Source organism: Psammomys obesus, unplaced genomic scaffold, assembly GCF_907164565.1.
Source record: "Psammomys obesus unplaced genomic scaffold, mPsaObe1.curated_primary_1811, whole genome shotgun sequence".
Classification (NCBI taxonomy): Eukaryota; Metazoa; Chordata; class Mammalia; order Rodentia; family Muridae; genus Psammomys; species Psammomys obesus.
Window position 1 is genome coordinate 36,815,926 of NW_026592118.1, and position 21,406 is coordinate 36,837,331.

Below are 21,406 nucleotides of genomic sequence, written 5' to 3' on the forward strand. Positions count from 1 at the left end.
CTTACTGCATGATGGAATCTGATCTGAAGCCAAAAGGGTGATACAATAGTAATAGGATGTTGGAAGCTAAACAAATCTTCTTGAAAAAACATTGCGTCCCTTGATTAAACATGGCTTGCCTTTCTGCTTATCTTAACTGTCTTGAACATTGTTGGATTAATCTTTTCATATTTATAAACCCTTCATCTAGTTTTCTAATCCAATATAAAGATCCAGATGTAAGATACTAGGAGCAATGTAGCATTAGTATTTATATATTCCATTTACACCTTTTCAGATTAAGTTCTTGTGCACCTTTTAGATAAAAATAATTTTTATATTATTAGCAAAGTAATTGCATTATTAAAGTTTGGTTTTAGATCTCTAAGCTATTTAATTAAAAAACTTTTCTGTATATCTCATAATAATGCATGGGATGCCGATTGTTCCTATAGCAACTTTGTAGAAAAATCAGTACCATATTTAAGTATAAAATAATCATTGATTAAACATGATAAAAAATAATTATGTTACAATTGAAAGTGCTTTTTACCAACAAGTATAAATCAAAAAAAAAAAAACAAGGTAATATAAAATGATAAATTTAATAGTAGGGAATTGTTTAAAACTATTTATCTAACTTATCTATACAGACATAAAAAAATTGTGACATGGATACGTAAATTTTTCACATTATGCTACAGTCGGGAAAATTTTTCTGGTACCAAAATGATATTACAAGGCTCCAAATACGCATCAAAATATGGTAGTAGATCTAAAGTCATAAAATGTCCCTAAATACTGAATATTATAATACATCTAATTCAATTTTTAAAACTTATTCCAAAAGTAAGTAACTTAAATGCAAATAAAAGTGAAACAAATAATAACAGCATCATGTAAGTTTGTGTACCTTAGCAAATCTGGGCTGTATGAAAAAATATCAGGGCTAGAACATCATATTCCTCACCGATTCCAACAGGGTGGGTACAAATCAAAAGTTAGAAATCCAAGGAACCACTCCTTTGTGCCTTTTACAATCTCGGCTTGGTGAAATCTAAACACCAGACAAAACTGGAGCCTGATCCCAGACTCTTCCAGGTGCAGTACTGGTTAGAAAGCTCTCTTTGTCCCTACCGAAGCCAGAGCTGTGGCTAGGCACACATCTTAGGAAATCGTTAGCAGCACACACTAAATTTCACATCATAGAAACAAACAAACAAACAAAAAGTAGGTGTCTTAAAGACCATATTTTTCTATCTTATACAGGTTATAAAAATGTGAGCATGAACCAATTTGAAAATAGCTCTAATAGTAAAAGATAAAATATCAAAATGCAATTTTCTATGAGTAAATACTTAAAAGCCCACAAGCATATGGTTATCATACAGAATGAAGGAAGCAAGAATTTTTAACTACAGTGTCTATGCCTCAAAACTCACCTGAAAAGGAAAACATGGGCAAATAAAAGCATAGAGCTAAGAAAATTATTACTACATTTGGTGACATAAGCACAAGAAAACCATTCTTCCATGTTGGATCAGTAGCATTAGTAACCTGTAGAGCACTGAGAAGAATGATGGGAGGGGCAAAAACTGGAATTATGAGAATACACTGGGGGTATATGTCAGAGAAATGGTAACAGAAGGATAGGGACAAAAGGAATTGGAAGACTCAACAATATTTCAGATCTAGAGTGACAAGAACTAATAATGAACATCTGGATTTGGAAAGTACATAAAAAGCATCGTGAAGGAAGACTGCAAAAGCCACTAAGCCCAAGAGCGGAGTCAAAGGTAATGCTGTTGGCTAACAAGAAAAGTGCTTGGATGAATTAGGAAATCAAGATAAGGCTTCCCATTTCAGCCTAATTCAGTTTAGAAACGAAGTTTTAAATGTGAAACCCATAATACCGTATTAAAAACATTAGAGTAACTGAAATCTCTGAAGAGACTATTTTGAAAGCAACGAAAAGAAGAAAAAAATATGAAAGTTATAATATATGTTATCAGCAGAAGAAAACAGTTTTAAAAATGTTTTTACCAAAAAATAAGTGGTTACCAAAACCATCAGATGCTACAAAGCTCTGTGAGATCACATTTGAGATAGAAAATCAGTAGGATGTCTCTCAATGAACTAAAATTGGAACTACCATGTGGTCTAACACTGCTCTTGGATGTGCATCTGAAGAATTCAGTTCAGCATACCCACAGGTGCCTGCGCAGCCAATGTTTATTGTAGCACTATTCTCAATAGTCAATATATGGTGTCCGTCAACAGATGAATGGATAAAGAAAAAAAAAATGTGTCCTAAGTATATAATGGACTTTTATTCTCAACCAGAGGTTAGAATGAAATTACATTACATAAAAGTTTCTTTTATTTTCCATATCACTTTGTCTGCTCCTCAATTTGACATTGCTTTCAAACATGGGTGCTTCCTTCTACAAACTAACTTTACCCTAACTATTTGGGAGTATGTACTAAGGTCATGTCTATTTTCCAGGCAGATGGATTCAAGGTATGTCATTCCAGCCAGATCACAGAGACATACAATGTCTTTGGATGTGATCCCTTTCCGGAGCAGTCATGTTGCTCGGCAGAGGATTAAAATTTCTCTGCAACATTGTCTTCAGAAAAATGGAAAGATCTGGAGATTATTATATTAAATGCAATAAAGCAGACTCAAAAATTGTCATGTTTTCTTTAATTTGGGTAATCTGGAATTAAATACATGTGATGTGAAACTAGGAAGGGAGAAAGGGAAAAAAGTAACTAAAAGCAAGAACAAGATGGGAGCAAGAGAGGATATTGCTGAGAAAGAAAATATCATGTGTTTTCTCTCAAATGAAATCTAGATTATATATATGTTATATATGGAACAAAAAAGCTGAAAACTGAAAGGGAACCATTGGATGTGGAGGAATCACAGAGAGTACAAGAGGCTGGATTAATATACATATACAAAAATACAACAAATTGTATTATTTTGTGTATCAAATTTAAAAATAATATGAATAAAATAATGATGAATAAAATTAAAGTAAGAAAGTATGGGAAAGTAATATATTAAAGAAAATGAAGGTAGAATCAAAGTAATTTTATAGATAATGTATATTTAACTTTTGAGACATGAGAAAAAGGTGGAAATGAAGTAAAATACTTTAGGGTAGTCATGATCAAAGAACAAGTTCCTTTATGTATGGAGTTTCCTCTGCTTTTCCCACTTTATTATCATCTTTAGTCTTTCTCTAAGCTGATAAAGAACAAGTAAATAGAAAATTAAAACCATAACAGGGGAATTTTATCTTAGCAATATCAATGGCCAGAAACAGGGAGGGTGGAAATGTGAAAAATTAAATAGAATCAGATAACTAAACAGCTAACTAATTAAATGAATAAATACATAATAAAATAAGGGTAGAAATATTGTAAGTTTTGGGGTGATGATTTAATATAACCCTTTGTAATAATCTCAAAGAATTGTTTAGTTGTAGAAACCTTGAATGAGGAATGGGAAGCTGAAACAGAAAAGAAACAAAGGGCCCAGAGTTGTTCAACCCTGTGGGGACAGTCTGTGAATCATGTAGATTGTCTGTTAGAACACTAAGCCTGCAAGAAAACACACTTACTGACCTGTTCCATTCTTGTGTTGGTTGAATGTTCATCTCACAGGAACAAATAAAACCACTCCCATAATTACGGCAGCTAGAGTTTAAGAAAACTCCTCAAGCCTTGGAGGAAGCTTCAGACAGTGGGTGCTTGACAGGAAAAAAACAACAACAACAAAAAAAAAAAAACAAAAGCAAGACAGAGAGGATTTGAGGCAGAACACCAAACATTCTGCTCATGCAAGTTCTTTATCCTTTGAGCCATCTCCTCAGACCCTGAAGAAACGCTGCGTGCCCAAAGGCCTCTTGTCTTCTTCTCTCATCACAAAGAGAAATAATGGCTCCCACGATAGACAATAGCACAGATAGGTAGCTCAAGAAGTAACAGTCACCAGGATTTTCTTCCATGAACTTACACCTCGAAAAACCATAATGGCAGGAGAAAACGTTATTTACTTATCAAACTGTAATAAACTTTGAAAGATGGAAACTTTCCCTAGGGGTTATCTGTTGTTGCTTCCTCTCCACAATAATAAGGTGGAAGAGATAGGGTAGAATAGATTTTAGGGATTCCAGGTAACAAGACAACCTGGGTGTGAAGAGAGCTTGAATCTAAGTACCTGGCAAAATGGATTAGCTAGTCATTAATTTTATAGAGCATCTGACCTTGCATCTATGACCATAGCTATACACTGGAGACAAGATAAGAAATGGGCAGATTTGGTGACATCCCTCATGTACCAGCAGATAAAAATAAAAAGAGAATATTTAGTTTTAGGATACCTTTTCCGTTTTGTAATTCGCTTTAGCCTTATGTTGCTTCTTGAATCAATTACCATCTGTCATATCATTTATCTGCATTCCTGGACTCACCTAACAGATTAAGGGTTCCCTGAGGTACCACAGTTCCTGCTCTCACAAAATGACTAGCTGACTGAAATGAAGGAGCAATGACTGAGTCGGGTGAGCATTTGAAGTCCAGCTGTGAGCACTTTGTGCCGGGAGCATGTTTGGTCCAATCTGCTCAGTTACATCCAAAACTGTGAGAAAATGTCCTTTGCCGGAAGGAGGCAACACTCCTCTGCCTTTATATCTTCAAAGAAACATATTTCGTGATCAAAGCTCTGTCTGTTCCACTTATTTGGGGGACAACATTTACACTGAAGTTTGAGTTTCAAAAATGATGAGAAAAAGTTAATCTCTAGGCCACTGTTTCCACATTTTTGGAAACGACTGTTCAAAGAGAATTTTTTAGTGATGCTCTCTGAAATCATGTGTTTCTATAAGCAGATATGATAGTTGGACAGAACTCAGGCCCTAAAGCTAAGTAGAATGTCAAAATGGACTACAGGTTATGCCTGTGGATGAAATAAACAGTCATTTATTAGATACAGAAATTTGAAAGACTGAATTAACCTCTCTTGATCTCTATTTTGTCTTTGAAGGTGGAATCTGGGTGCCACCTACAATGATTCAGAAGAATATAATGAGACCCATATATAAAGATTCAAATTTAATGCAGGGGTGGAATGGCAGCACAGCCATTAAAGGCTGAGGATCAAAATAGAAAGAGTTCAGTTCTAAAATACACTGTAGCCCACAGTTGACATTCAATGCCAGCCCGGGCAACCATCACCAGATCCTGTCTCAAGGCAGAACAACAGCAACAACAAAAGAGTATACTTAAACAGTTAATAAGAATAATTGAAAAATACAAAAACTAAAACTTAATTTTTTTTTTAGAAAGGGAAGAGTTAAAATATTACTTCCTGTCTGATGGAAATGGACTCAAAAATTCTGACAAAGAACTCAAGTAACTTTCTCCAAGACCCCTCTCCGAAGAAGCCACAAAAGTTGTATGCTAATTATTATTCTCTCTGACCCGCCAGAAAAGCATTCAAAGCATGTTCTTTGATAGAGTCATGTTTACAGAGCAAGCAGAGAGAAAACAATTTCAATGTAGTGAGGGAGATGTTTCAAGGTGCACCTGAGAGGAGATACACAATTGGTGTCTGTAAATCACATGTATATTTGCGCAGAGATTACAAAGCTCATAAGCAGGAGGCTACAGAAGGTAAACGCTCAGACTTACACATAAAAACAAGTCCTCACAGTGCTCTGCAATTTTTTTTGGGGGGGGAGGGAGGTATTTGATTTAAACTTTCACGTTCATAATCCATGACTGGAAGAAGTTAGGACAGAAACTCAATCAAGGTAGAAACCTGGAGGCAGAACCAAAATAGAGGCCATGGAAGGGTGCTACTTCCTGGCTTGTTCCTCATGGCTTGCTCTGCCTGCTCTCTTGTAGAACCCAGGGCCACGGATGACCTCATCCACAATGGGCTGCAACATCCCTCATCAATCACTGATTAACCTACCCTACAAGTTTGCCTACAGCTCCATCTGATAAAAGAATTTTATTTTTATCTTTACTTAAAATAATTTTTTATCATATAATATACCCTGATTACAGTTTTTTCTCTCTCTAATCTTCCCAATTCTTCCCCACCTCCTCCCATCCAAATCCACTCCCTTTCTGTCTTACATTAGAAAGCGAGCAGGCTTCTAATTGTCCTTTCAAGATTTCTGAATAATTGTGTTACAATTCTAATAAGTATTATATTGAATCTATAAATTGTTTTTAGTAGGATGGCGATTTTCCTTAGATTAATTTGACCAATCCATGAGCATGGGAGATCTTTCCATTATATAATACCTTCTTTGTTGTCTGAAAGTTTTTAACATACATGTCTTTTACTTGCTTCGTTAGAGTTACCCCAAAATATTTTATATTACTTGATGCTGTTGTGGAAAATATTGTTTCCCTGATTTCTTTCTCAGTCTATTTGTCATCTGTATATAGAAGAGTACTGATTTTTGTGAATTAATTTAGTATTTATCTTCTTTGCTAAAAGTATTTATCAGCTGTAGGAGCTTCTGGTGAAATTTTTAGAGTCACTCATATATACTCTTATATCATTAGCAAATAAAGATTGGCTTCTTTCTTTCGAATTTTTATCCTCTTGATCCCCTTCAGTTGTCTTATTGTTCTAGTTAAGTCTTCAAGTATTATATTGAATAGATATGGAGAGAGTAGGCAGCCTTGTCTTATTCCTGATTTTAGGGGAATTGCTTTGGATTTGTCTCCATCTAAGTTTTCTTTGCTATGGGCTTGCTATAAACTGTCCCTATTATGTTGAGGCATGTTCCTTGTATCCCTAATCTATTTAGAGCTTTTATCATAAAGGAGTATTGGATTTTGCCAAAGGCCTTTCTGCATCTAAGGAGATGGTTTTGTCTTTCAGTTTGCTTATGTGGTGGATTATATTTCCTTGTAATCTGGCAACAATTTCTCTACAATACTTCAAGTTATAATTAGGCTCATAATTTTCATCTCTGCTTTGAAGCCATAAGACAGAAGAGAAAAAAAAATGAGGACTGAGCCTTCCTCAGATTTCACCGTTTTGTTTTCTCCTAAGAATAATCCTTGCCATAGCTCAAGAAAAAAAGGATATTTAATCTTATATCTTTAATATGTGTTAGACATGAAGCTTGGAATTTCATTTAAAGCTTATCATTAAATACATTTGTGAGCTCAAAATCTTTGAAGTAGCAAATGTCTCTCTGACCTCAGACCATCCCTCTCTGACCATTGTTCTGAGTCCAGAAGGATGCTGTTTGTGGTTTCCCCAAAACTGAGCAAAAGCTTTTCTCACAGGCCATAATAACACAATTGTAGCTTTAATAAAGGGCAATTAACAGCATCATTTCATTCTCTCCACCCAAAGTTTGAACCACAGACCAATTTATGAGTAAAAGTGTTCATACTAATTAATGAGCCTTCTGTTTAAAGTTACAAATGAGAACATTTAGCATACGGGAAATGTCTAAGAAATAAACCTCATTAAAATAATGAGTCTGTAAGTGTCATCATATGTCAGCTTCAAAATTGTCCCCACTAGCTCATGTGTTGCAGGAGATTATGTACAAGAACTTGATGCAATGATTGTATCACAGAGATGAATCTAAAGGTTGACGTGTACAAAAGGTTATACAAGCAACAAAGAAAAATACAAAGCTTTCCCCTCCCTGTGTTGGCCCCACATGTAAGCAAAATGTCTCAGCTGCGTGTGGTGGCTCAGGCCTATAATCTTCAAACTTGAGGAGGCCCAAGCAGGCAAATCTCTGTGAGTTCAAGGCCTGCCTGCTCTACAAAGCAAGTCCAGGGCAGCCAAGGCTACACACAGAAACCCTGTCTCAGAAATAAAAAAAAATAAAGGAGGTGAGTGAATGTACCTCCTCTCAGGTTGAAAACATGCGAGAAATACTTTCATGGTGAGGAAAGCAAGATCCTTTGTCATCTTACCCATGTTTTAGGAGAAATGGGATGGCATTTTTAATTCAGCAGTTGTCACCTAGTATAGACTGAGCAGGACAAGCAAATGAGTAAAGGCCCTGGGATAGAAAACATTAAATGTAGGAATCTGAGTTCTGTTCAGATTGTACACCAACAGGGAAACTGAAGCGCCTCTCCTTACTGAAGCAGCAGTTTGGAGTACTCTTGTGTAGTATAATAGAATAATTGACCCAATTAGAGCGCTATTCATCAGAAATTAGATTTCTGCAGGTGCCAAGCACAAAGGCTTTTAAGGGCTTTCTCGGCTTCTCACCACCGCACTGGATAAATGCAGGCACAACAAAACTGCAAAATCTGCAATTTAATATCTTTCCTCCAGGTATCTGCTGAACTTCAGTTTAATTTAAAAGACAGATGAAAAGAACTCTGCTTAGAGTTTGTCCCCTTGTTGAGACAGCCCTTTCCCTGGAACCAGTGGCCAGCCATCCTCTGTAACCCCGGCTTAAAGAAAGAGGTTCAAAGCAACAACTGAGGCCTCTGATTGAATATTCACCAGGCATTTCATTCCAGAAGCCTGACAAATTCAGGTCATCTCTTTTAAAATAATATTTTATTTACCACTTGAAATCCAAATCCTAGAATGGCTTCCCCTCATTCTCTCAGATACCTTTCTTCAGAGGTAATTCATACTAAAGATTTTTTAAAATATTTGCCTTAGATTGTCATAAGAAACACTGATGGAAGAACAGGTTTTCCGGGGAGCATGGGAAAGGAGAGAAATAAGAGAAAACCTTTTCCATGAAGATAAAGGGATTATGGGGTTAATTTCACCCGCTTCAGTAAGTGTTCTTAGTGCAAGAGTGTGGAGGGCATTGTGTGAGTCTCTGCCTACCTGGAGGGGCCAGAAGTGGACATGACTTCTAAACCTTATTTTTTTGAGGCAAGTTTTTAACAGAAACTGGAGTACAGGGATTGGTTGTCTGGCTGGACAGGGAACCCCAGGGCTTCTCTTTTCTTCGCTTTTCAACTCTGGGCTTACAGGTATAAACCACCTTGTAATGGGTATTTGAACATAGGCCTTCCTGATTTAGCAACAATCGCCTTAGTAACTGAGCAATCTCTCCAGTTTCTATTTTGCTTTTCTAATAAAGCATCGGCTTTTATTTGTAGAAAGCCATGAAATACTCTTCAGTGACATGGTAATTTTTCCTGCCACATCACACATACAGCTACTACATTTTTATTACATAGTTACTGTTATTTGGACTGTGGTCTGGGTAACACTTACGTTCCTCATGTGGTTCTTGGTTCTTGAGGAAACGTCTTGACATATAGCTCAGGCTGCCCTTGAATTCAAAGTTTTCATCACATTCCAGCTTCCTGGGTGCTGGAATCGCAGGGATATCCCACTCACACTTAGCTTGCATATATTAAATCCTGATTTCTAAGTCTCTTTTTAAGAATTTGTACAAGGGAAATTAAAGAATCACCTCATTTACTGTGTTCCCCATCCCTGTACCTAGAGATATGTAAGGTACATAGCAGATTCTGGAAACAGATGTCTGAGTGAACAAGTGAAATGTAATCTTTTTTTTTTTTTTTTTTTTTGGAGAAATGTAAACACATAACATAAAGGAAAGTTGGTATTAAGGGTGAAACACCTCTGCCCTCACAGGATGTAAAGGAACAGTACAAGGCTGAGACTAGTTCCCATGCAGACAGACTATGGTTCTCCTTGAACTGGCCCTGTTCCCACTAAAACAAGCATCTGCAACTCTTACACATATCCTGAACTGTGACAGAAAGAAAGAAACGTTTTTATACATTTTCCTTCTATATCTAGAAATTTTGACTTGCTTTTCTTGATTGTCCTATCTGTATTCCTGTTCCTTCTCTAAAGCAAGCACTGACGTGGGGAGAGTGGGGAGGGACCATGCATTACTTTGATTTAATTCACATAATATCTCATCTTCTCTTGACCTTTGTGAATAGGGAAATTCAATTCAGGTACTGATACTGCAAATCCGAGTTGCTACCAGAAGCAAAAATTAAAATGTCAGTTATAAACCATCAAAATTCAGGTCAGCAAATTCTTCTTTACCCTTGTTTGAATCAAATTCTGCTACAAGATACTAAAAGTTACCTTTCCTTCTGTTTTAGCCATTTTCTTGTTTGGCTTTGACTTGGCTCTCACACCACCACCATTCAGTTTTTGATGTGCATATTCAGCTGATTGTGTAATATATTCTATTTAAATATAAATATGTTGCAATTTATTCCTTACATTCGTTTCATCACTCTACGCCCTCCCAAAGAGTGATTTTTTTTTTCAGACCCAGCACATCAACTAAATTCTAAACTTTACCCTGCCAATTCCTCATTGCCATTTCAGAATATTCTCTAATGCTTCATTGGCAATGTGTAAAACTATCCTCTAGACATTTCTATGTCTAGAAATAAAATGTATTCAAAATTGGTTTGGTTCTCCTTTTTCCTCATCCATATTATTATCACAGGCTGTTTTCCTCTCCTGATGGCAGCTGTGCTAAGTTGGACTGACCAGAGCCGTGAGGCTGCCTCATCTTCAGATGTACCAAGCAGCGTGCACTCACCAGATTTTGACAATCACATTTTTTTTATAACTCCCTCCCATCCACGTGTCTCTGTTCTCCATGTGTGCTCCCTCTGGCCACTTCTACACACTGTAGTCACACTTTCCTCCAGATTGTTTTTCTATATTTGTATTTAGAATAGTTTAAGTATGAATCTGACCACATTCGTTCAATAGTTCCTCTTGCTCAAGTGGTCAGTGTGAAATTCTTACTGGTCCATAGACCACTGTTGATTCTCCGGCCTCTGTTTCCTGCTTCACCATGCTGGACACAGAGAGTGTGCTGTTATTTCCACACTTGCTGTATACCGTACACACTGCTGCTTTCATATTTTCCTCCATCTTTGTTATTCATGTCCTTTTAGTACCAACAGCACCTATTATTACTACTTCTCATCCCTTAGGAAATCCTTAATGTGGCACACCACTCCAAATACCTATGAAATTCTTGGCAAACTATGGTGCCTAGAGAGAAATGAGTATGCCATTTTCTCTCATCTGTGCATTTTCTAATGTAATTTATCTATTCATACTTGTGTCCATGTGCCTTTTTCTGTCATACCCACTTATGATCTCTTTGAAAGTGATCTTATGCATTTTATGCCCTACAGTCTGAGGAGGCACACAGAGAGAGAGAGACAGAGACAGACAGACAGACAGACAGACAGACAGACAGAGACAGAAAGCAGACAGACACACGAGCAGACAGAGAAATAGAGAGAACTTCACTGATGTATAAACTGTGATTATTTTAGGGATTAATAACAATAGGGTGATCAGGGGAAAGGGAAATGGACTCTTCACAGATGAAATAACTAAGAAGTTTTAACTTCCTAGGATAGACTCACTTTTATAATTATCAATGGATAAATGAAAATAAAATATATAGCAAATGTAATGATTTGCAGTTTGCGCCATTAAGGTTGGACCATCTTATGATATATTTAATTGTTTGAGAAATTCATTCATTGATACATTGTGTTTTTAATAAATCTACCTAACCTATTCCTACTTCTCAAATTCCTCTCCTATGTCCCTACTTCTTTTTTTTCTTGCAACTTCAATTGCTTCTTCTTTCAAAACCTGCTGAGTCTACTGAGTGTTGCCTGTATGTGGATGGATGGATGTAGGGCCATCTCATGGATGGAGCATCTTTTCCCTGAAGAACAGTAACTCCCCAAGTAACCACCAATTGTTAATATCTCTTCAACTTTGGGTAGGGTTTCAGGAGCCCCTTCCGTGTCCAAGCCAGGATTTTGACTATCGTGATCTTGTTTGTGCATGCTATCTGTCAGAGTTGCTATTAATTCTTATGTCCAATGGTGCTGTCATGTCCAACAAATACGCTTTCACTACAGGTATTCACTACCTCTGGATTTTACTATATTTCTACTTCCTTTTCTGGATAGATCACTAAGTCTTTACAGGTTTGGGTAAGGTATAGATATCTCATTGAGTGTTGCACAGTCTTTTATTTTCTACTTGGTGACTAGTTGTGATTCTCAGAATTAATTGATATGTACTGGAAAAAATTTTCTCTCATGAAGGTTTAGAGATGCACTAATCTACTGGTACAAAGATAAGAATTTAGGCAGTAGTTTATTAGCATATCCTCTTAGCAAAATAATAACATTAGGTTCTCCTACATGTCTATGATGGAGATAGCTGTGGCAAATTAATCCTATCAGACACGAGTTCTATCTTTTAGAGTGGGCATTAAATTTTGTTAAATGTTCGAATTTGGTTGTTTATTTCTTCAACATCTATGCCATTGCAGCGTAGATGTTGGGCATATCTTGATATGCTTTTTGTTTTATTGCACTCCACAGGATTCACAGACTTTTGTTTATTTTTTCCCCTGTAGTGTAGACAGAACCTCTTACTCTATAAAAACCCAATAATAGAGAAAATGCATTCAAGTCAGTGCCAACTTGCTTTCTCCGGGTCTACAACCCAAGCATGTTGTGTCCTCGATAACAAGGTCCTATTGCCATGTTCTAGAGGGTAACTAGAAACATTAATAGCCTTTAGTGTTTGTGGGAAAGTCGATGGAACAACACTGACTAACAACTGTACCTGTCACTGAGCTTTTCCTATTTGAAATGGTTTGGGCAGAGGTGTAGCTCCTGTCTTTACAGGGTAACAATATGCAAAATATTTTATGCATATATGGTTCAGGAAGGTTTTACAGTAGTCGGTTTTCATACAGTATTTTAAAAGGTCATTAATGCAATTATCCCTGCTTTGATTCTCTTCTTTATACTGCTGTCACATTTCCCCACTCAGTTTAACCCACCCTATTCCATTATTCCACTTCCATACCACTTCCATTCTATCTCTTCACCTAATATCATCCTCATTGTTATCCATTACTGGTTTCTTGGCTTCTGTGGCTCTTCCAATTTAAACATACATGCCTGAAGATATAAAACTAACAGAGATAAAATGTGACACTTATCTTTCTGGGTCTGAGTTATCTTACTCAGTATGATTATTTCCAGCTCTTTTAGTTTACATGAAATTTTCATAATTTTATTTCTCAATACAGCTTATGAAATGTGTACCACATCTTTAGCTGATCAACACCGAGGTTGTTTCCATGATCTGGCTAGAAGTGAAGGTATCTGTCTCTCCATAGTAAGAGGTAGAGCTCTTTGTCTCTATTCCTAAAAGCTGTAGGGCTAAATTATATGATCAGTCTCTTTCATCTTTCAGGAACCTATGTACTAGGCACACAAGTTTTTTCCTCTACCAAAAATAAATTATCATTGCCTCTTGCCCATATCCACTCTTCTGTTTATTTTTATTTGTATTGGTTTGTTTGGTTTGGGATTTTGTTTTTCAAGATACCACAGCTGTTTGTTGTATCTTAGCCATTCTGACCGCAGCAAGATCAACTATAAAAAATAGTTTTAATTGCATTTATTTTGTGGCTATGGGTGTTGAAATTTTCTTTAAATATTTTTTTAGCCAAAAGTTTTTTTTTTCCTTATGTTGAGAACTTTTCATTTAGATCAACCTCCTAATTTTTAAATGAACTGTTTGCTTTTTTTGGTGTTTACTTATTTTAATGCTTTGTATATTCTAGACACCAAACTTCTGTCAATGCAAAACCTACAAGGACTTATTTTCTCTTTCTGTACTATGACTCTTCATACAAATGCTGATGTTCTTTTGGTTACAACAGCATATTTAGTTTCATGAAGTTCCATTTGCCAATTGTTGGAAACTCAAATACTTAAATATAAGCCAGTGAAATTTTGACAATGATCGTCCTCAATTTATATGTGCATAGTGTGTGTGTGTATGTGTGTGTGTCCTTTTTGTTGTTATTGTTTTCGGAAAGAGAATAAATTTGTTTTATCATTCATGAAAGAGATCCATCCATACCTTACAGTGCATCAAAATTGCTATCCTGGGTCTTATTTTCTCCAAAATTATGCACTCTGTATCTAAAATTTATCTTGTGTTGTATCAAATGTGTAGAAATATAAAATATCAAAGAAGGGTACATTCTTAAATCCCTTTTTTATTATTTAGAGGATAACCAGTAGCAATAACAATAGCCTTTAATGTTGTGGAGAGGTCAATAGAACAACACCAACCAATAACTCAAAAAGAAATAACGTATATCTGGCACTCAACATTTTGTATTTGATATGGTTTGGGGCAAAGGTATTGCTTCAAATAATGCAAGCTTATTATCAAATTTAGAACTACATCTGAACACTTCTAGGCCTAATAACACTTCTCAATCTTCAATTCATAATACAGGAACAAATTCAAAAATTGCATTTCAAAGCTGAAATTTGGCAGAACAGATCTAATGGACTTGATAATGAAGGGATATCTCTAGGTTTGTTTCTAATATATAGTATCATGTGTTAATTAATTTTTAAATACCTATGCCAAATTATTTTAAAGTGCATACATAGATAAGATACTTGAGTAATGTGTACATTTGCATATTCATACTTTTTAGTGTAATTATTATCACTTTTCCGCTTTCAACTCAGATTTTATCTTAATATTTCTAGCTAGCATGCAAGTCTCATGAAAGCAATGAAGTTATCAAATTTGCCTTCTAGCAAGAATCTAAATGCTTTTGTTTAAATGAGAACCTTACAAATGAGCAGTCTCCTTTTCTAATTCAGCTAAATTCAAGTCTTTTACATGCTTGCCCTTGAACTTTCTGTATTTTTCAAGTGATAGATAAATATATGTGAGAGACAACTGATTTTATTTTTAAGGTTAAAGAAATTACTCTATACCTTGGTTTCTAGTTTTAACAAGAATTTTCTGGCTTTTTGGCAGAAAAGAATACGGGACATTTGTAAGCTATAATAGAAAGAAGCTACTCTCTCTTTCTGTTTAACTGAGGTTAATGATATTAGAGAGTCAGTCCTGAAGATTCTTACTTCTCCAGAAAAATGAGTTGAAGGAAAGCCACATGACTTCCTACCTGTGGAAGGAAACTGGACTTGGCCCTTTCTACACTAAAACCCTACATTCCTCTGGTCAGAAGAGGTGGTTTGACTTTCAGACCTCCCCATTAAACATCTTTTTACAAAAACAAAGCGTTGAGAGAACAGGTCCCACATCAAACTGAACAGCAAAGGTGCAAAACTGGCGTAACACTGAGGGCCCTCAGTCCTCAGTCTGCACAAGCATAGGCTCCCATAGTAACCAGAGTTCAAGTGGAGTGTGAGATAGAAACAGACAGAAAAGGAAGCCACAGAAATCCTTGGAATCCCATCTACAGGAAGGCAACAGGTGATTGATGAGGATCATATTGTTGTTATTTGAAGTCAATTAGTATTAGAAAAACATGATTAAAAATCAGCGATTTCATCTGAGCCGTTTGACTGTGCTTTAGAAGCATCTAGAAGGATTTTAAGTGGTAAGAGAAACATCTTGCCAGTATGCTAGGGAATACTTAGAACACAGACACACTGTGGGGACTTCTCTGCTCTTAGATGCTTAGGAAAATTGTAACCAAACTCTTGTTTTCAGGCTCTGGGCCACCAAAGAGCCTTAGCCACAAGGTGGGAGTTTTATTATAGCTCCTCTCTGTTTTGCTCTGGTAGCATAGTGGCCTGTTTTGAGCTACTTCACCTTTGAACCACTACCACTAGGAAACTCTTGCCACTTACCCTTTCATCCACAGCTAATCAGCTGGAAATAATCAAAGTACTGATGCTAGTTAGTGTCCAAAGTAGACATGATCTCCAGTCTATTCCGTTCTTCTAGGCAGGGTAAGTTTGGGGTAGGAGGTTTGTAGGTTAATTGGTGTTCCCCTCCCACCACTATAAGTCCTGCCTCTCAAGAAGGTGACCTCCTCAGGCTCCATGTCCCCTGCTGCTAAGAAGTTCAGCTAGAAACATTCCCATACCCTCCTTGTAGTTTACCCTGTCACAGGTTGCCAGCTTGTCTCTGTGATGCCACCACCTTCAGTCTCCCTTGTCTCTCCAAGCCCTCTCATCTACCCTCCACCTTACTCCAGAAGAAGACCAACAGAGTCAATGACCCATGGGGCATACAATGACAACAACCCAAGAGCATGCATGGACTGGGGTTAAGCCTCCTACACATATGTAACCAATGGGCAGTTTGATCTTCATGTGGGATTCCTACATGAAGTTGAGCGGGTGCTGTCTATGATATGGACTCTGTTGCCTACTATTGATCACTTTCCCCCGGCGAGTCTACCTTGTCTGTCCTCAATGGATGAAGATAAGCTCAGTCCTGATGTGACTTGATGTACTGGGATGGTGGTGGCGGTCCACTTTTCTGAGGAGAAGGGGAGGGGAGATAAGGGCAAGAGGTTGGGAGTGAGGGAACCAGAGTAGGGGAGGGAGGGGAAAAACAAGGTAAATGGCTTCTAGGGAGAAGAGAAAAATTTAATGATGACATTTACAAAGCACTTCAAAACGTAATGGTAAAGATGTTTAAATATGAAATATATCAAAGTATAACTCAATTAATTATTAAAATCTAGAAACAATTATACATTGTTTATACCCTCCCAGAGCACTGTGTGTGTATTTGTATGTGTGTGTATGTGTTACATGTGAACACGTGTGTACGTGTGTTCATTTTCAATGTTCATCTAAATTTGTATGAGGAAAATTCATGCTTATCAAAATTGAATATTTAAAAACAGTAACAAGGTGTATACAATAAATGTCAACATTATAATTTCAGTTATTCATCACAGACTAAACATGTGGAAGTAAGAGTGTGTTCATTAGAAACAGCCAAGAACTTCTTAATTTGAGATTGTAAAACCAGACTATAAGTCAGCAATATTTATAAAACAAATAAAATACCTTACTAAACATAGTTTGATCAGTTTATAGATAGGCACATTGTTTATCCCAATTCTCTTTTAAGTGACTTAACTGTAGACCTTGAATTATATTTCCCAGAGGAAAAAAAAATGATCACGGATATTCTGAAGTAGCTAGACAAGCTGATGACTTGGTGGAGTGTTTTCAACCGTGACAACATTTTAAATGGAGATTCAGTCAATGTGTTTAAACCGCTAAATGCTACCACATAGAAAATAGATTTGTGGATCTGTTCTTTGTTGTACAGAGAAAGCAGTTTCCCTTGTTGAAAACTCCCTAGGCATGAAAAACAATATGTGATTTAAGGAGGTAGTAGGCTCCCTCTCCAGAACACAAAAAGGAAAGTATGGACTGGAGGGATGGGAGAGAGGAGTGCAGGACTTGATCTCACTAACTCCTCCTCAAAGTAAACTCCTACAAACGCAGGTATTCATGAATTTTTTTAATATTCTAAGGAATACATTAAAAAAGCAATAGCTTTATATGTATAAATTTAAAGGTGACCAAGGAACACTGACTAACAAGCTCTGCAACTCACTCACGTGACCTTGAGAAGTCATGTAATCTCCATAACTGATGAAATAGAGGCCGAAATGACTGTATTTCTCTTTTCTTTATTTACTATTTTAGGGAAGGGGGTTTGAGATAGGTGTCTCTGTCAGGCCTGGCTGTCCTGGAACTCATTTTGTAAACGAGGCTGATGTCAGAAATCTATCTGCCTTTGCCTCTTCCTCCTGAGTGCTGAGACTAAAGGTGTGTGCCTCCACCAGGCTCAATTAACATATTTCTAACACTCTTAGACTGTTGAATTCATTTCTCTTTTTATTAATTCATTTATTTATTTAGTATGTTATAGCTTTAAAGTCTGATCCCAGCTCCCTCCCTCATCTCTTCCCAATTTCCCCTTCATATCCCCTCTCCTATTCTTCTTCTCAGAGAAGGGGAGGCCCCCAAGGGGTACCAGCCCACCCTGGCACCTCAACTCACAGTAGGTCTAAGCACATCCTCTCCCACTGAGGCCTGACAAGGCAGCCCAGCTAGGGAAAAGGGATCCGAAGGAAGGCAACAGGGTCAGAGAAAGCCCCTATGTTTGTTGTTAAGGGACCAGCATGTTGACCATGCTGCACATCTGTTAGACATGTGTAGGGGGGTCTAGGTCCAGCCTGCGCATGCTCTTTTGTTGTTGGTTCAGTCTCTGTAAACTCCCATGGAGCCAGGTTAGTTTACTCTGTAGGTCTTTTTGTGGTGTCCTTGGCCTTTCCAGCTCCCTCTATCCTTCCTCCCGCTTTTTTTTAATTTAACTTTTATTAATTACACTTTATTCATTTTGTATCCCCCCATAAGCCCCTCCCTCCTCCTCTCCCGGTCCCACCCTCCTCCTTCCTTTCTGCATGCATGCCCCTCCCCATGTCCACTGATTGGGGAGGTCCTCCTCTCCTTCTTTCTGATCTTAGTCTATCAGTTCTCATCAGAAGTGGCTGCATTGTCAGGGTTCTAGGTTATCTCCATGAATAGTCCTTGTATATACACACTCATATAAACATACAACATAGGATAAACCCACTAAAATCGGTACATCTAAACATATTAAGCAAAAGAGAGGACCCTAACTAAAATGTTCAATCCCCATCCTGAAAGGCAAAGAGGATGGACATCAGAAGAAGAAGAAAACAGGAAACAACCTAGGAACCTGCTACAGAGGGCCTCTGAAAGCCAGAAGAAGAAAACAGGAAACAACCTTGGAACCTGCCACAGAGGGCCTCTGAAAGCCTCTGCCGTGCAGATTGTCAAAGCAGATGCTGAGCCTGATGGCCAACTGACGGGCAGAATGAATGGAATTTTATGTAAGAAGTGGGAAATAGTAAGAGCTGGAGAGGACAGGAACTCCACAAGGAGAGCAACATACTCCACTTTTTTTTTTTTTTTTTTTACAAGATTCTCCAAGCTTGAGCTATTGTTTGGCTATGAGTCTAAGCCGATTTCTGTCAGCTTCTGGATGAAGCCTTTTCTAATACAGTTATACCAGGATCCTGTCTTCAAGCAAAACAGAGTATTATTAATAGTGACAGGGACTGACTTTCTCCCACGGGGTGGATCCCAAGCTGGAGTAGTCATTGGTTTGCAATTGCCTCAGTCCCAGTTGCTTCTTTACCTTTACACTTCTAGGCAAGATAAATTTTGGGTCAAAGGTTTTTATGGGTAGGTTGGTGTCCTTTTCCCTCTACTGGGTGTCCCACCTGGCTACAGAAGGTGGCAACTTTAGTCTCTTTAACCACTGCTACTAGGAGTCTCAGCTAGTTCACCTCCACAGACTCCAGGGAGCCTCCGCCATCCCAGGGATGCCCCCTAATGATTTCCATTCTCTTTCCCAGCCCTCCTCTAACAATCTCAGACCTACTGTCCTCACACCTGATCCTGATTTCTTTTACCCTCCCCACCGCCTCTCTCATCCAGCTCTATCCCTCAATCTACTTCAGATGTCTATCTTATTTCCTCTTCTGAGTGAGATTCAAGCATTCTTCCTTGGGACCTCATTGGCTTCTTTGGCTCTGTGGATTACAGCATGGTTATTCTACAATTCGTGTCTAATATCCTCTTCTAAATGAGTACATACCATATGTGTCTTTCTCGGTCTGGGTTACCTCACTCAGTCTTGCTGCTAATAAAAGCCCATGCTGACATTGTATGTAGAGAAAAATTAACTTTCTGTCTGGTTAGGTTTCAATAGGAATCATCAAGACTCACCCACATTCTTGTGGAAGAACTCCTCTTCCTCTCGGGTCTCCAGGGTGAACTCCTGCATTGATGGTAAAAGCTAGCTCAGATGTTTGAAATCAGACAAACCTAAACTACACGGCTTCTAGAATTTTTTCACTTCTGTCTAAATTTGCATCCTTTAGATAGGATTTAGCTTTGAAATCAAACATGTTTCATTTCTGTTCAAAGTTTTCTTGTTTGATATTAACATTCAAGTAATATCAAAGGAATTTAGCCTTAGAATTGCATATTGTTTTCTGGCATAGTTTAATATTGTTCAAGAAGGCATAGTATAATAAATTGATATGTTACCTTTTCTTCCTAATTTACATTTTAATTTAGGAGAAAGTTTTTCTTTTACTATAATATGGATATATGTTTTCTAGCACATATGAATATGTTTTAATCATCTATTTTCACATCATATGTTATAAATAATTGATATATATATATATACATACATACACACATACACACTTACATACATACATGTGACAGTATAGTCATGGATAAATATGTAATGCATACATGGGCTTTAGTATCTTCATCCTTTCTTCCCTTTGTTATTTCCTTCCCTCTTCCCTCCCTGTCTCGTTCCTCTCTTCCCCTCTTTCCCTTCATACTTTTCTTCTTTTTTCTCCTCTTTCCCTCCTTGCTTACTTTCTCTTCTCCTTTCTACCTTCTTTTCTTCCTTGTGACCATCTCTTGCCGCAAAGCTCTCCCATGCTGTGATATAGCCAGAGGCCATAAAAGTGAGGTTGTCCTAGATTGGAATTTAAGCCTGAAAAACTAAGACATAAACTGATTGACTGTGTGTGTGGTTATGTGTGTTTGTGTATTATAAATTCTCATGTTTGGGTATTCTATTTAAAGAGTTTATTAGACAATTTAAGCATATGCCACATTTAAAGTATTTATTTCTAAAATAGGGTAAAATACTAGGAATTTTTTATTTTAAGTCATCAGCATTTCTTGAGTAGCAATATAAAATGAAGATGCAAACAATAATTTTTAAAAGGGATAACGCAATATTTTCATTCTGATGAACTTTTGACATTTTAAAGAATACTAATATGGTATCAAATATCTCAGTACATAAAATTTAGTTGGAAACAGTTATGTCCATGGCTCAGAATAAAATCTGCAGCTACATTATTCAGATATAGTTGTTGAACTTTCCAGTCTTTATTATTAACAAACAAAATCGTGAAATTTAACTTGTAACCCAGTGAGAGAAAAAGTCAAATAAAACAATACCCAACATCAGTAGAAATAATAAGATGCAGTTGAAATTAAGCAATAACAAACAAAAAGATGCTGCTGAAAACAAGTAATTGCAGGACACTCATCATCTCCTGTGCTAGAACCGATGTTTCTTAAATGCTCTCATCACAATTTACTTAGCACTAGTTGAGGCTTTATTAAAATACTCAATCTTGTCCTCAACTCAACTGTGTTCTACCAGGAAATCCCTGGAGAAAGTTACCAATCTCCACCCCCAACAAATGCCAAGGTATCTGAAGACAGCACTTAAATGATGCTGGCCTCGCTCTCCTTGTTAGACTATCATATTACCACCTGGAATCCCTTCTTATACTTAATCTCTGGAAACATAAAGTGGAAGGAAAAAGTGAAACAGACAGCACTGTTGATACCGTTGTTGTTTCTGTGTGTCTTCAATGACAGACAATAGCCATGAGCTTCCACCATCATCCAACGTTCTATTAAGAAAAGACCTAAG